The sequence below is a fragment of the Oryctolagus cuniculus genome, chromosome 4 (assembly GCF_051225735.1).
Source record: "Oryctolagus cuniculus isolate XC-2025 breed Fujian yellow rabbit chromosome 4, ASM5122573v1, whole genome shotgun sequence".
NCBI lineage: Eukaryota > Metazoa > Chordata > Mammalia > Lagomorpha > Leporidae > Oryctolagus > Oryctolagus cuniculus.
This window is the reverse complement of record NC_142870.1, coordinates 8,781,009-8,798,376: the sequence shown is the minus strand read 5'-3', so window position 1 is coordinate 8,798,376 and position 17,368 is coordinate 8,781,009. Positions and strand designations below refer to the sequence as shown.

At 47.7% G+C, this 17,368-nt stretch overlaps 1 pseudogene; it reads right to left on the bottom strand.

The window, feature by feature from the left end:
- Positions 1-1,391: 1,391 nt before the first annotated feature.
- On the bottom strand, positions 1,392-2,194 carry LOC149126890 (transmembrane protein 19 pseudogene; annotated as a pseudogene).
- Between the last annotated feature and the right edge of the window lie 15,174 nt (positions 2,195-17,368).

Here is a 17,368-nt window from a genome sequence, read left to right as displayed (position 1 = left end):
GGGGGGTGGGAATCCCAGCCCTGCCACCTGAATGTGTGGTCTCAGAATATGTAAGCAATTATGCTGCGTCAGTTTGCTAGTTTTCAAATGGGGATCATATGATGACATGTATGGATATGCAGTGTTGAAACAGCCCTGGCAGATGTACACGCAAAGTGTCTGCTCTCATTAGTACTTGTAGTCAGGACTGACCCCGCCCCTGCCGGTGCCGACAGGCACCCGTTCTCTGCTCATCACCCCACGGAGCTGGTTGACATGAGAAAATGTCCCCCGTCCCCTCCCTTCCACAGTCACTACCTGTTGTGTGAGGACTCTACTGTCATGATCCTCTCCTTGCCAGTGAATTTCAGACCTAGAGAATGCAAACAAGCATGCAGCCCATGTTTTAAAAATGAGGTTTACGTTGCAAGTTTTAATTTTAATAGGGCTCTTCCCTTCCTCCTAGTAATTTGGGTTTTTTGAGTTTTAGATTTTCTTTTCATTTTGAGTCAAAAATATTTTTATGCTTTCCAATGGTCAGATAGGAAACACTCTTTTTAAATCATTAACCGTCAGGAATGAGGAAAAAATGTGCAATGAGCCACACAATTCACAATCTCCACACTTGTCAGGATTGTGAATGGCAGGATATTAAAGTCCAGGATGCTACATTTACTGGGCTTCCTTACACATTAGCTTGAGTTATTTACAACAGGTATTACACTGTGGTAGTAGCATTTTTCAGGCACAACTGAGGACAATTTTTTTTTTTTTGACAGGCAGAGTGGACAGTGAGAGAGAGAGACAGAGAGAGAGAAAGGTCTTCCTTTGCCGTTGGTTCACCCTACAATGGCTGCTGCGGCCAGCGTGCTGCAGCCAGCGCACCCCGCTGATCCGATGGCAGGAGCCAGGTGCTTCTCCTGGTCTCCCATGGGGTGCAGGGCCCAAGCACTTGGGCCATCCTCCACTGCCTTCCCAGGCCACAGCATAGAGCTGGCCTGGAAGAGGAGCAACCGGGACAGAATCCGGCGCCCCAACCGGGACTAGAACCCGGTGTGCCAGAGCCACAAGGCGGAGGATTAGCCTGTTGAGCCACAGTGCCGGCCCTGAGGACAATTTTAAGATGACATCACTCTAGTCCATACACTCTTTTAAACAATACTAAGCTTACATTGAGAATCTTTCATTTCAACCTACAGCAGTGTGTAAGGTAAGTACAGACCTATTGTTGAAGAAATTCCGTTCAGTAAAAGAAGATATGCATACGTCCTATGCACCCTTCTCTTCCCGCAGACAGGTGTTAGCGATGACAAAGGAGCAGAAGAGAGGAATAAGTGGAATTCCGTCATGATGGAATATGGGAGCAGCTGGCATTTCCCCTCTAACCTTATTATTTTTGGATGAAATTTGAATTACAAGTGTGCTGGACTCACTAGTGGGAATGAAATACAGTTCATTCCCTGGGTCAGAAACCCCCAGCAGTATTGGGAGCAAGTAGGCAATGAAGACAGAGGCCATCGCTTCACTCCTCTGTTATCAGGGGTGGGGTTCTCCGATAGGTGTTCTGCCTCATCTGTGGGCCCACTGCCCACCATGCCAGTGCTTTCATCCAGAACAGGAAACTGCAGTGTTGCTCCTAAATACGAGTCCACAATCGATCCTAGTCATCCTACCACACCCCTAAATTCAGTAATCAGCCACTGGGAAAAAGAAATGTCTAAGGCACTCCCCAAAACTTACTCACATAGGTCCCACCAAGGAGCCTGGAAGCAAGGCCTACTGTATTATGCCCTCCATTGTTCCTGACCACAGCTTTCTTTCAGGGTGTCATTAGCTTTGGCAGGCTTTGCTCAGAACAGGGCCAGCTTCTGAAGCCCATGTAGCTCCAGCAGAGCAGGCCAGTGCAGCCAAGAGAGACAAAGACATCCAGGGATCAGTGCACCGCTTGGAGAAGTCAATTGGAACTTCCCTTGGGCCTTTGTCCGTCATGCATAGTAGGGCCAGCTCTGTGTGCACAGCTCACAACAGAACACCTGACTAGTAGGGCCAGCTCTGTGGGCACAACTCCTACAAAACACCTGAACACACTTCCTTTGCCCGCCTTCCTCAGATTCTGAATCTGTTTGCTCCTTTTTCTCTCCTTTCCTTTTAGTGAGGCTGCAAGAAGAAGGGAAAACATCAGCCCAGAGGTGAAGAGACTGAGATTCCCAATGGTTAGGACAATCCAACCACCAGAGCCCCTCTGTGATCCAGAAGCAGTAGGTGCTTGCAGTCATGACATGATCCATAAAGCCAAACAAATGGGCAGGCTCCATGTAACTGTCTTGGTTGTTATCTGTACGTATCTGTATCTTCCATATGTGTTGGTGTCCAGATCTGGGCGAGTCTGGGTGGATGCAGAGTGGCCAAGCAAGGTCACATACCAACAGCCACAGCCCAGCCACAGCCATGGGTCTGGAGACTTCTACCAACTTACTCCCAGGACCTGTTATGTAATGGTCCTTTTGCTGTGTCATTCTGACTGCTCACTAAAATAATCAACATTGCTCAGAGAGCACACACCTCCCAGGAAATTTTATTATTGTCTGACTCACCCATTTATATCCACAGAGGTAGATCCTGATCCCTATCACAGTTACCCTTTATCTGAGGACGAAAACCTCCTGTTTGCTTAACCTTCTTTCACATGTTTCCAGAACCTTCTATACCCCCCCCCAATTGCTGCAGACTACCATGGAAGCTCCAGGTGTGACAGTGATTGCTGAATGAAAATACAGCAGGTTTAAATTCGTCTTCAGAGAACCAGCTCCTACTGGAGAGAACCATCAGTGCACTCACTGGATCTCACCAGTAGGCTATGAATGAAAGGGGTGATCACACATGGGTAATGCTCCTACTTTTGGATGAGTACATGTCTAGAATGCTCAGAGAGCAGTGAAAATTCATTATAGAGGCAGGAATTCAATTGGACAGTGGTCAGCAGATTTAGAAACTCAGCAGGCCCGAGATTTTCTGATGAAGTGGTTTTCACAAATATGGAAACAAGCACACCAAGAGTAACTTGAAGCTGAAGAAAAGAGGTGGGCCGAACACCACTTGGTAGACGGCCCTCACTGAACTCGTGGCCTTGGTTTTCCCAAAGCCAAGCACTGGGACTGATCAGAGGAGTTGGCATATCAGTGTCAGCAAGTGGCTCGGAAATTGAAAAAGAGGGCCCTGGTAGGGGGGCTAAGCCACCACCTGAGATGCAGACATCCTGTTTAGAATCCCACCTCCCCTCTTCTGATCTAGCTCCCTGGTAATGCAGCAGAGGTGGTCCAAGTGCTTGGATCCCTGCCAGCCACTAGGACACCCAGCTGGAGTCCCAAGCTCCTGGCTTTGGCCTGACCCATCCCTGACCATTGCAGCCATTTGAGTTGTGAACCAGAGCAGGGAAGTTCACTCTCTCTCTCTCCTCTCTCTCTCTCTCTCTCTGTAACTCTGAGTTTCAAATAAAAAATAGGTATTTTTAAGAACTTAGAAAAAGTTTGTGGAAATGGAATTAAAAAGTTTCTGAATACTGATACAAAAGCTATGAAGTCCTTCCATCATATTTCCATAATACATATTCTACAAGAACTTCATGAGCACCCCTTTATACTAATGTGAAATGTATGAATATAAATGCAAATTGTATCAAAAGTCCACTAAGTGTTATTATATATGCTTGTGTGGTTTGACGTGCTTGTCCCTGTAAACTCAGGGACTGAACCTAGGCACAGAAGTGGTGGTGTCAGCAGGGAGAGCTGTGCAGCAGTGCTACAGCTGGGGGTGGGTTGTCCCCCAAGCAGCCCCGTGTGGAAATGTGGACGTGTGGGCCCTTTTAGATGTGCGACCTGTGGGAGGTCCTGGGCACATGGAGGACCCTGGGCCCTGAAGGCATGGACGTGATTCCCTGGAATTATTGTAAAAGGTTATTGTAAAAGGAGCAAGCCTGGCCCCTCTTCTTCTTGCTCAGGCTTCCTGTCTGGGGAGGAGATGGCTTGATCCCACGCGTGTGCCTACCATGGCCAACTGCCACGATGTGACACAGCAGAGGTGGCCTCATTGGAACTGAGCCGATGCAGGAACCATGCCCATGCGTCTCTAACTGAGTTACACAGAGCTCTGGTCCTCCTCCGCACAGCACAGGAAACAGTGACGTGGGGGGTACTCAGGTCAGGGGGCTCTGCCTCACAGACGGGATCGATGGCCTCTGCTAGCTTGTCCAGTGGAGCTGCCTCTTTCCCTTTTGTGTGAGGAGACCACGTCCGTCCCATCTGGAGGCCACGGCAGCAAGGCAGCATCTGGGAAGCAGGGACAGGGCCCTCACCAGAAACCAGACCTGGGCAGAGATCTGAATAGCAGCAGAGAGCGGCCCTGGCCTGGCCTCTGTCCCCACGGGGTGAGAACCAGGACAACGCTAGGACCGCGTTTCCCTGAGCTCGACTGAGGGAAAACTTCAGGAAAGAAAGGATGGGCCCTAAACAGCACAGAGACTCGAAAGGCGGGACAGAACAGGAACGAAGCACACTCAGGCCTGAACTTGGCTTCCACATCAGGGCACTCAGCCGTGCCAGGACAAGTTAGCAGGAGACCCAGTCACCCCAGCCCCACTGGCACTGGCAGCCCTAATTACAGCAGAATCCCCCAGTCCTCACTGGCTCTCAATGCAGTCTAGAAGCTGGCTGAGGTCCAAACGACTGCTTTGCTCCAAAAAAGAACCCCCCATTGCCTCCCTCCCCCGGCCCCAGCAAAAGCCCCAGACCCGAGCTGTTATAGCCCAGGTGCAGGTACACTCCATCCTGTCTCAGGAGCCAGCAGACAGCCCTTCACCACCAGGAGCTCTGGGAGACAGTGAGCTACACAGAGGAAAGCAGGCCACTCTGCTGCCCACAGCTGTGAGACTACTGGGCGCAGCCCCGGCCCATCTCCCTCCCCCACCCCCAAGGTCTAGAGAGGTTCTGCTCTGCTTCTTGGAGCTCAGCAGCAGCAACAACAGATAACAGCCCTGAAGCCCGGACCTGCGGAAGTCTGCTTTTCCACCTCTTAGCTCAGGGAGCTGGGTAGCCAGGCCACAAGCCCCAGCATCACCCACGCATGACCCTGGGATCTGGGGACAGCCGGGTCCTGCAGCTCTGGGACCATGACAACTGATGCTGTAATCCCTGGGGCACCCCACACTCGCAGATGGGAGTCAGAAGCCCCCTCTGGATTCCTCTGCTTCAGGCTCGCAGTGACCAGTCCACAGTCACCCGCACAACGGGCACTTGTGCCGACGGACCTAGGTAAGCACCCCACTGCATTCTGAAGATCTAGAACTCTGACTGTTGGTTCTACGGGTCCCAGGGTCCCCTGTGCTCACCCTGTGGGCCCTGGGGAAGGCTTTCTCTGCATTCCACTGCTCCAGGCACGCACCTGCTACTGCACAGTCCCCAGCTTAACCTACAGGAAGTCTGAGGGTAAGGCTACAGTATGCCTGCAGTTCTGTGGCAGCGACTATTGTAGTTTACTCCACAGTCTCCTGTGTTCACACCCTGGGACCTGGAAGGGCCCCGTCTCCGTGCCCAAGCTCCAGACCTACGCCTGCTGGCACACAACCCACAGACTGACCTGCACTCAGCCCTTGGGCCCCCAACAAGTTCCATTTCACATCTCCCAGGACTGAAGCTGAGCTCTCGCTGTTACAAACCCCGGCATTACCCACACCCACACAAAAGGGCCTGAGGAAAGTCCCATCCACATTCCACATTTCCAGGGCTACAGCTAGTGGTGCCACAAGCCCCGGTGTCATGCAGACTCCCCTGGAAAAATGAGGGGACAGTCCCCCTCTGTGTCCCAGGGCAATACCAACATAGCTACCGCCATCACAAACCCCAGGGTGATTGATAATCAACCATCTGGAGACAAAAACCTTAGGAAGCCCATGTCCACTTCAAAGTCATACCTAACTCTCTCCACAAGCTAGACCATGGAGGCACTCATAGATACTGCTGGCATTGGTTAGAGCTATGAAAATCACTAGAGATTACACTTGTAGACTCACCTAGGACCAAAGCCAAAGCCACTACTCAACTGACATCCAGCATCCCATCATCTGCAGGAAACGTAAATCTTTCCAATGAGTGCTGGTCTGTAGAGAAGATGCCACTGTTACATCAGATGCGTGGGCGTCAACATAGGCACATAGGAAACATGAAGAATCAAGGAAGCACCATAGCTCCCACAGCCCAGGTTCTGTGGGACCCCATAGATCTCAAACACCGCTTGCATTCCTTTTTTCTTCTTCCTTTTCTTCTTTTGAGCTGAGGTATTTCAAAGGACTTGTCTTCCAGAGCTGCTATCCTGTCTTCTGCTTCACCTAGTCTGTAAGGGCTTTCCATGATGTCTTTAAACTTGTCTTCTTGAGAATTCATTTATAACATTTTAATGTTTCTGTTTCATTTTTTTCAACATCTCTATCATTTTGCTGAATTTCTCATCCATGTCATCTCCTGTTTTCCTAATCTATTCGTGTTTTTTTTTGTTCCTCTGTATTTTTCAGGAATTACATTCATTCTCTTGAATTCTTTTTCTAGCATTTTGTCATTCTCCCTTTCTCCCCAGCTCAATGTTAATGCATTATTATATTCCCTTTGGGAAGTCATATGTTGCCTTCCTTGTTCGTATTTCTTGTGTTTCTATGTTGATTTTTGTGTATCTGGGGGATGTCTTGATTCTATTATTTCTTTTCTTTCTTTTTTTTTTTTTTTTTTTTTTTTTTACAGGCAGAGTGGACAGTCAGAGAGAAAGAAAGACAGAGAGAAAGGTCTTCCTTTACCGTTGGTTCACCCTCCAATGGCCACTGCAGCCACTGCAGCCAGCGTGCTGTGGCTGGTGCACTGCACTGATCCGAAGCCAGGAGCCAGGTGCTTCTCCTGGTCTCCCATGGGGTGCAGGGCCCAAGCACTTGGGCCATCCTCCACTGCACTCCCGGGCCACAGCAGAGAGCTGGCCTGGAAGAGGAGCAACCAGGACAGAATTCGGCGCCCCAACTGGGACTAGAACCCAGTATGCCAACACCACAGGCGGAGGATTAGCCTATTGAGCCGCGGCACCGGCCATAATTCTTTCATTTCTAAGGATGGTTTTTGTTGATGTGCCTTGGGTGCTGGTGTGGTAGAGTGCGTTATGAGTCTCTAAGTCCTGGTTACATCTTATAGTGCCGTCTCCCTATCCCTTTATTCAGTATAGTTGGTGGTAGCTGCCACAGGGATCTGGGCTCTCCCTGTGCTCGATATGTTCACTGCGATTCCCACCGCACAGCTCTGCAGCTGTCTTGGGGGAAGGACTGGTGTGGTGAGCTTCTTGGGTGTTGGGAGTAGGCCTTGCTGGAGTTGCGGGTAGCCTGGCACTTAGACTACCAGCCAGTATCCAATCAGGCCCTGGCATTGTAGGCTCTGTGCTGGCTCTAGGAACTGGGTGACTTAGACTCCTGGCCTGGGAGCACTTAGAGACTCCTAGCTATGTTGACAGTGGCTGGAACGTGAGAGTGACTCTGGCACTGTAACAGCAACACAAGCTGTCGTGGGCCCCTCTCTGTGCGTTGTTTGTGGTTTGGGCTGTGGACAGCCACCTCAGGCCCCAGCATCCAGTGAGCAGCAGAACCTAAATTCTGGCAGTTTCTGTAGGAGACACTGGAGCTCAGAGCCCTGAGCCCTATACTAGGCCTGGGCCAGCACTGACCCTGTGGGCCAGAGATCCCAGCAAGCTAAGGTGTTGTCCTGTGTTAGGTTCCACACAAAGAGCTCCGTGACAATTCCCAGTGAGCAAGGTGCTCCTGGGCTAGGTGGAGCGCCTATGGAGCAGATCCAGTCACCATTCACTCAGTGGTGCAGCCAGGAGTCCAAGTAATCCCTGAGGTGGGTGGGGTGAGCGCCCCTGGCCACTCTCAGTGTGGGGAGAGGATGCTGGCACTGCCTCGTGTGTGTTCAGACTCCCTTTACCCACCCATATGTGTGCAGAGTCCACAGTGTTTCTGCACGTGACTCACTCCCTATTGTGACCTCAACCCCACTGTGAGATCCAGCCCCAGTGTGCGGGGAGCTCGAGCCTCTGAGGTCAGACGAGCAGGTGCATGGGGACCCAGCTGTATTCTGAAATTCTCCACGTGGTAGAAGAGGAGAGGCAACGGGGAAGAGTATGGTCCCCAATTCTGACCGGGCCGGCCTTCTTGTTTCCAGAATCCCAAGGGGTCTCTATCTAGGCTGCACTGCCCCCACAATCTACTGCAGTGGACAGTGCTGTGTGGCCCTGGAATCTGGGCCCCACAGGACCCAGGGGGCTCAGTCCACCCTGCCAAGATGCAGGCATGTCTTTCTTTTTTTTAAGGGAAAGAGTTTATTGGGGGAAACTGGACAGACAAGGGTAGGGGCGAAGAAAGAAAAGAGAAAGGAGAGCATAAGAGAGATCAAGAGAGATATACAGAGAGGTCAGGAGACAGAAAGAAGGAGAGAGAGGAGAGAGAGAAAGGGAGAGAAAAGAGGAGAGCGAGAGACACGTGCTCAAGAGAAGGTCCTTTAAAACTTTGCCGGGGGTTGGGGGGTGAGCAGAGAAGTAGGAGAAGCGAATCCCATTAGGTTGTAGGTGGGGCTGACACCAGTGATTGGGCCATTTGCCCTCCTGGCTTCCAGCAATGGTGGTGGGTGCTAGAGCCTGGGATGGAGTCAGGGTGTAGATTGTGCCATACATAAGACTGCGCCATTTTACTAACACTTCCCCCTTTTGTTTTTTATAAAGCAGGAGTTGTATGGGATTACATTAGTCCCAAAAGTCCAGGAGGGGTAGAGGGATGATGATCTGTCTTTAGAGCTACTTCCTGCTGTCATGGGGCGATGAGGTACTCTTCGCTGGCATGGGGCGATGTCTCAAGCCGCTGTCTCCTGGGTGGGGAGCCGAGTATATCCCTGTAGCAGCATTTGGTTGACAGCCTGGTTGCTGAAGGCCTTGGTTGGTTCCATTACCACTTGCTGTAAACACTTAAACAGACATGGTAGTATAAAAGACAGGGTGAGAATAGCAACCAATGATCCTAAGAGTGGCATTAACCAGGTAATGAGAGGATTTTATAGAGGAGAAGAAATGGGGGTGGGGGTCTCTGGATCCTTGTGAGGACTGTTTGATGGATGTGGTTTAAAGCTGATGCCAACCAAGACCAGGAGGTACTTTGCAGGTAGAGGAGTTTAACTATGGAGGAAATTCTGATCATACTACATTAAGTGGGGGAGAGGACCATCAGTACACACAGGTTGGGAGCAGAGCCACTGATGTTAGAGTAGAGGCTATGATTACAAAGGAGTGAGGCCCCAAGTGGGTTAGACAGGGTCTAGAACAAAGGACAGAGTCATTATTAGAGGACTTAAGAAATGTGCTGTCTGAGCCAAATAGAAACTGACAGAGGGGGCCTGGTAATAATCAGGTGGGCTTTAAGGCTTTGCCAGTTATGAGGCCCAGACCTATTTATATCTCCACATGGGGTACATCCTAAGGGAGGTGTGAACCTCCTCAGGAAGGCACCCTGTTGACTTCCATTACCCAGCTGGCCTGGGAGGAGAGCGGGCCAGGTGAAGACAGGTGGCATCTCTAACAGGAAATTTGCAGTGCTGCCTGCAACGTTGCTGACCCTACTTGGCCGCCCCCTCCACAGCAGGGGTTACTTTGGAAGCTGGCCTAGTGAAGGGCTTTTCAGCTTGGAGCCAGAAAGGTCTGCAGCTCTGACCTGAAGTCCTTTGACTCCAGGGCAGTTCTGTTTCCGGTGATCCAACTCTTGGCTGGCCGAGCTGCCAGGCCTCTTCATAAGCTGACTTCTGCTGCAGTCCTGGCTTTCCACATCGAAAGCCACTGCTTGGACTGGCCTGTTGGGTCTCCCTGAGGGCAGATCACTGTACAGAGCAGCCCTTAGTAGGCCTGCACCTATCTTTACATTGCTTCTGATGCCTAGCTTTCTCTTCCTCCTGGTTTTTGTTAAAGCAGACCAGAGGATGCAAGTCAAGGGGTGCTCAGGTCTCATCTCTAATCTTTGTGGCCTGAACTAGACATTCATAGTCACAGGCAGGCTCTGACAGTGGTTTTTCTCAGGTAGACAATGCCCATGAGGAAAGCTAGGTCCTCACTTTAAAACTTTCTCTCCCTTTGTTTGGTCTGAGAGGCTTTGCCCATGGTGAAGTAGATCTAGCTGTGAAATTATAATTTAAGCTTTCATTTTGGCTATGTTATTACAGAAAATGTTAGCCATTCCCTTTTATAAGATGTAAACATCAAATTTTGCATCTGAAGAGTCCTTCAGAATAGCATTAATTTCCTACCTCAAAGAGAATAGAGAAATGAGGGGGAAATGAGGGGGAAAGTTGGGCTTAGAACAGATAAATGAGGGTGCGAGTCCCAGATTGCTTACTGATAACAGCAATATCAAATAAAAACTTAGCAAGCAATTTCAACCATTATATAACAACTTAGGAAAACACTTACTGGAAGGTCCAATGCCTTCTATAAATTTTAAGAATACATGTATTTGGAAATATCTCTTAAATATCTAACATGATGTAATTTGTTTAACTAGCAAATTCAAACACAAACATATAAAACGTTTTAATTTCTACCAACAGATTTAAAACATCTGATACAGAGATTCAGGTCACATGAATCAAAATGTATCTTTGATTAATTTTAGCTGTTTAAATTTATGGGCAATCTTTTAACTATAAGCCAATTAAAATAAAAACTCTTAATAAATTTTCCCATGTAGATATACAGTATGTATACACATATAACATAACATAGAATAAGCATATATTTATTTTTTTATTTAATAAATGTGAATTTACAAAGTGCAACTTTTGTATTGTTGTGGCTCCCCCCCCAACCTCCCTCCCTCCCACGGCCCTCCCCTCTTCCACTCCCTCTCCCATCCCGCCCTTTATCGAGTTTCATTTTCAATCACCTTCATATACAGAAGATCAACTTAGTATACACTAAGCAAGGATTTCAACAGGCTGCACTAACACAACCGCACAAGGTATAGGGCATTGTTCGACTAGTAGTGTTGTTTTTAAGTTTCATAATAAAACACATTAAGGACAAGATCCTACGTGGGGAGCATGTACCCAGTGACTCCCGTTGTTGATTAACAATTGGCACTCTTATTTATGACGTCAGCAATCACCCGAGACTCTTGCCATGAGCTGTCTAGGCTATGGAAGCCCCTTGAGTTCACTGACTCTGAACTTGTTTAGTCAAGGCCATATCACAGTGGAGGTTCCTTCCTCCCTTCAGAGAAAGGCGCCTCCCTCTTCGATGGCCTGTTCCTTCTGCTGGGGTCTTGTTCACCAGGATCTTTCATTTAGATTGTTTTTTGCCACCATGTCATGGCTTCCCATGCTTGTGAGACTCTCGTGGATCTTTTAGCCAGATCCAAATGTCCCAAGGGTTGATTCTGAGGCAGGAGTGCTGTTTTGGGCATTTGCCATTCTATGAGTCTGCTGTGTGTCCTGCTTTTAACCCATAGCTCTTAATAAAAAATCAGCTATTTCTAAACCATTAGAATTTAACAGAGACATCAAGAGAACATAATAGATTACTTTAACTCATTGCTTTAACAGAGGATCAGATTCTAATTCTATGTCAAAGAGAAATAGATTAATAGCTTTTATATTCAAGATTTCTTTCTTTCATAACCTTCTGTGACTTCCACACACCCTCTTCAACTTACTTGAAACATTCCATCATGTCCATTCCAGTCTAGAGTCAACTAGCCATCAGGATGAAGTCATTCTTAGAACCATGTCCTTTCTATTCAAAAGAACTCTTGCCTTCTTAACCTTCCTCACCAAGAACACTCTTTCCTTCTTAACCTTTATTACCAAGCACACGTTTCTATACTTGTGATGTTTTCCATCTGCCAATTTTCTTGATTCATGTTTTGAAATAACCTGTTAACAATCTCCAAATTAAGGTGACATTTTTAAATAAGGTAACAAATTAGATTTCAGAATGAGTTACTTTAAGCAGTGTTGAACTATTTTTCATGGACAGTTTATGAAAACATATTTGTTAAACCAACCCAAATAGTTTTTCTATAGAATATAACATACTGAGAGTACCAAAGTTTACATTTAGACATATTTATCTCATTTGCCTTTACCCAATTTAAATTAGCAGTTACACTTAAGATGCTGACATTATATCTCTATCTGAATTCAATTAAAATTAAAATTGCATTCATCGAAAATAAGTACTAATTACCCATTGCTGTTTCACTGAGTACTGTTTACCCAGAAACCTGTTAAAATAAATTGCAAAATAAGTTCAGCAAGTTACAAAGCAATATTTTTAAAGGTAGTGATCTTCCTGGATTCAAAGATAGAAATTGCTTCAAACTCAGTGTCTAGTTACAGTTGCTTTTTTTTCCTAAGAACACCTTAGGCCCATGACATCATAGTCAATCAGCCACTTGGGCCTGCCTCTGAATAAAAGGTTGAGGCAGCTGCAAGACAGTTCCCAAAGGTGACAGTGGGCCAAAGGTCGATGCACCAAGAACAAGAAGTGGAGATCAAAAGACCTGATTTTCCTGTCCGGTTTGCTCAAGATAAAACAAAAGAGCCACCAGAAGGGTGGGATACCTAATTTGTTTCATTAGGCTGGGAGCTCAAAAGGATCAATTACCACTCCTTTGCTATTCTTATGGTAGAACTGGAACAAGAGAGGGAGGGACAAAAGACCAGTTGGAGGACTAGGGCTAGAGAGTGAAAGCGTGGAGACAGCCATTCCAAGACTTGCCAGAGAATCACTAAGACAGGAAGAGTAGACTTTGGACCAGACCTGGTTCTAGGATAAAGTCCGAATTCCTGGGTGGGAGGGGGAGGTACAGTGAGCTGAGATAGTGAAAAGTTGGGGCCGCAAACGTAGAAAGAAGAGGTTTTGGCTCAGGCTCTTGACCTCTAGTGGAAACTTTGGAGGCCAATAGGACCTGGCCCAGAGAGCAGTACACATAGAAGGTGTAGATTGGAGAGAAAACCTTGAGCATATGGGATCTCCTTCCATTTTCCCGAATGCTCACAGAGGTGATAAAGATCTTGAATGATATCAGGGTCAAACCTCTTCAACTATGGGCTGATCCCTCAGGGCCAAATGCGCTGCCATGGAGGGGCCACTTTATTGACTGTTAAGGTCATACATGGGCCATGCTCAATTACAGAGAAGAATGAGGCATCAATGTTTGTGGGCTGGAGCCAATTTGAGAAGAACCATAGTACTTAAGAGGCTACCAAGAGGAGACTTGGACCAAACGTGGTTAGAGAAAGTTCCCATGGCAACTTAATAGGTCAGATCGGTGGACAGCAAGTGTCCTTGGGATCCCGGCTGTCTGACTAGCATGAGGATATGGGAGCAGAAGGTAGGGTCATCACCCAAGTGCCTAGGGCTTAGCTTGTAGAAAGGAAAACAAGAGGTTGAGTCATCACCCACACTCACGGTTGCCTGGACACGGTATCCATAGAGACTAAAAGCCTTTAGGAGTTGTGGTTGGCACTAGTACTGTGGGGAGCAGCCTGGACTGGACTGAGTTACTGGAATTAAGACTTATTCTATGCATCTGCTCTCCCACAATATGGCGCTGGGAGAGAAGTAAACAGCTTCCGCACAGCTGCCTCCAGTTCAACCAATAAACTGTAGGACTTGCTCCTGATTGGAGAGCAGCGTACTCGGCGTGTGGGCAGCCGAGTTAGGATTGGCGGAGGAGGACTATAAAGGAGGAGAGAGACGGCATGCACCGGGAACATCTAAGGGGAACATCTAGCTGAAGGAACACCTGTGCAGCCCCCCAGAAAGCCGGCCGGCGGTGTGCCGCTCCCCTGCGGAAGTGGGGAATGTGGCCAGGGGGAACTGCCCTTCCACGGAGGTGGAAGGGATAGTAGCCAACCCGGGAAGAACCAGCAGCAAACCCGGGGAGGGCCAAGCAGACAAAAGAACAGCGCAGGGTCTAGTGTCGTTCCTCCACGAAGAGGGGGAGCGACAAGTACTAGGACTTTCAGACAAGCAGATGAGAGGAGAACCACAACTCAAAGTAGAAGTTGCCATGAGAACTTCCCGTTCTGCATCTTACCTCAGAATTTGAAAGGCCAATGTGTGGATGGAGATCATGGCCATTTGGTGGTGTGGAAGGAGTTCCAGGGGTGTGTTTTGTGACTGACAGAAATCCAGGACCCCAGAGCAGCTCAAAGATCCCTGAAGGGAGAGCAAAGTCACTGGGGGAGCCTGAATCAGCATCACATCACCAATGTAAGGCGGCCACAAAACACACCAAACACCGGAGTAAGGGGAAGGGTTTACTGGGGGAAACCCAACAGACTGGAGGGAAGGGGCGAAGAAGGAAAAGAGGGAGGAGAGTGTAAGAGAGATCAAGAGAGATAGATTAGGAGATGGAGAGAAGGAGGGAGAGAAAGAGAGAGAGGAGAAGAGAGCAAGAGGCATGTCTTTCTAAAGTGGACTTGAAGCCAGTGAGCACTGTGTAATCCCCCACAGCCAAGGCTGGTGGTCTGTATAGCTGGTGGGGGCCACAGTGTCCTCTTACATTTTTCCAATAAGATGACACCTGAGCCAGGAGCAGGTAAGGTAGAAGTTGTAGGTGTCACACTGGCAATGGAGGCAAGTTTGTCCTGTCCCTCCACTGGCTTACAGAGTGTCTGTGCTGTTCCATCAGAAATTTACCGGCTTCCTTAGTTCTTGTGAAGGTGGCCTGGTGTGTGCATAGCTGATGAACTGGGTGTCTCTAGGAGGAAGATCACTGGGCCATCCTACAGAGCCCCCAATCTTGCTCTGTAACTGCTTGTACATATAATTACCTAAGATGAGGCCAACTGGGATAGGGAGAGCCTTAAAGCAAATTCTTGCAGACGCTGTCAATGCCTGGATCTTATTTCAGAATTGTGAGAGAATGGATCTCTGCTGTTTGAGGCCAGCCACTGTGAGGCATTTGGCTGTGGAAGCCAGGGCACTGATGCACCTGCCAGGCAGTGCAGCAGCCACAAGACCACAAGAGGGTAGTGTCGGGCAGCAAGCGCTGCTCCTGCAGATGCAGACTAGGGGCCAAAGAATCACTGAGCTCTAAGAGAAAACCACACAAACAGTGTTTTAATGATGGCAAACAAGTGATAAACCTCACTTTAAATGTACAGCCATTCTCATCTTGCACATTGATTTCTGAGCTCTGCAACAGCCTGTCAGGAGCCACCTTTAGAGAACATCCTTGTTCTGCTGTCATCTCACACACAGGGGGAGGAGTCTGCAGGAAAATCTGCCCTAGCAATTCCCACGGGAGGAAGACACATGAACTTCAACATCATAGACTCCTTGTAATCACAGTAGAAAGGTGCCTATTCCTGATTTGTGTGCCATGAATTTCTGTCTGTGTAGGTCTTTGGCTGTTTGTGTTGCTATAACAAAATCCTGGGGAGCGGGGCATTTGTATACAATAGAAGTGAGTTTCTCTCACATTTCAGAGGCTCGCGGTCTAAGCTGTTTCCCTTTCTGTTTACCTTTTGGGAAAAAAAAAGGTTTTTTATTTTGTTAACCTTCTGCATTGACCTTTTTAAAGTTTCATTTTCATTTGTTTCTGCTCTGATCCTATTGTTTCTTGTCTCCTACTAATTTGAGGTTTGACATGTTCTCTCTTTATTTACTGTTTTATTAAATAATTATTGATTGATTGATTTAAAAGTCAGAGTTACACAGAGAGAGGAAGAGGCAGAGAGAGAGATAGAAAGAGATCTTCCATCCTCAGGTTCACTCCTCAAATGGCCACAGCAGCCTAGGCAGGGCCGGGCCAAAGCCTGGAGCCTAGAACTCCCACGTGGGTGGCAGGGGCCCAAGTACTTGGGCTGTCACTCTTTCCCAGATGCATTAGCAGGGAGCTGGCTTGGAAGGGGAGCAGCCAGGACTTGAGCTGGAACTCCAGTGCAGGACGCTGGCATCACAAGTAGCTGTCGTACCCTGCTGTGACACAGTGATGGCCCAGGTGTGGTTTGTTCTAAGTTTTCTAAGTCCATGAGTTACTCTGTGTATGAGGAAGCAATCTGTTAAGATTCAACATTACTGCAGGGGCTGGCACAGGGGGTTAAGGCCTCCGCCTGCGGCACCAGCATCCCATATGGTCGCTGGTTCTAGTCCCGGCTGCTCCTCTTCCGATCCAGCTCTCTGCTGTGGCCTGGGAAAGCAGTGGAGGATGGCCCAGGTCCTTGACTTCAGATCAGCTCATCTCTGGCCGTTGCAGTCATTTGGGGAGTGAATCAGCAGAATGGAGGACCTCTCTCTCTCTCTGGCTCTACCTCTCTCTGTAACTCTGTCTTTCAAATAAATAAAATAATTCTTAAAAAAAAATTACTGCATGATTTTTAAAAATCCACAAATTAGGTATATAGAGGGAAAATACCCCAAAAATGTTAAAGGCTATATGGTGTTAAATCAACAACAGGAGTCACTGGGCACTTACTCCCCATGTAGGACCTCTGTCCTTAATGAGTTGTACTGTAAGAACTAATGGTAAAACTTGACTTCAAACAGTACTTTATACTTTGTGTGTCTGTGTGGGTGCAAACTGTTGCCATCTTTACTTAGTATAGAGTTGATCTTCTGTATATAAAGATAATTTAAAATGAATCTTAATGAAGAATGGGATGGGAGAGGGAGTAGGAGATGGGACGGGAGTGGGGTGGGAGGGTGGCTATGGGGGGGAGAAACACTATATTCTTAAAGCTATACCTATGAAATTTATATTTATTATATAAAGGCTTTCTAAAAAAATAAATGAATAAAGGCTATATAGGACAAACCCAAAGTCAACGTCACAGTGAATGAGGACAAGCTGAAAGCACTTCCCCTCAGATCCAGAAGAAGACAAGGATGTCCACTTTCACCCCTCTTACTCAATATAGTATCAGTCATATTAGCAAGAACAATTAGGGAGGGGAGAGAAATAAAGGGCACCAAAATTGGGAAGGAAGAAATCAAAATATCATGCTTAAATATGATATAATGTAAAAATTTAAACACCATACCAAAAAGCTGTGAGAACTGATAAACCAATTCTCTCTCTCTCTCTCTCTCTGTTTTTTTTTTTTTTTTTTTTTCTGACAGGCAGAGATAGACAGTGCAGAGGAGCCACCAGGACAGAATCCTGCGCCCCAACCGGGACTAGAACCCGGAGTGCCGGCACCGCAGGTGGAAGATTAGCCTTGAGCCGCAGTGCCAGCCTGATAAACCAGTTCTGTAAAGTCACAGCTACCGTATGAACATACAAAAAGGAGTATTATTTTTATACACCAATAATGAACTCTCTGAA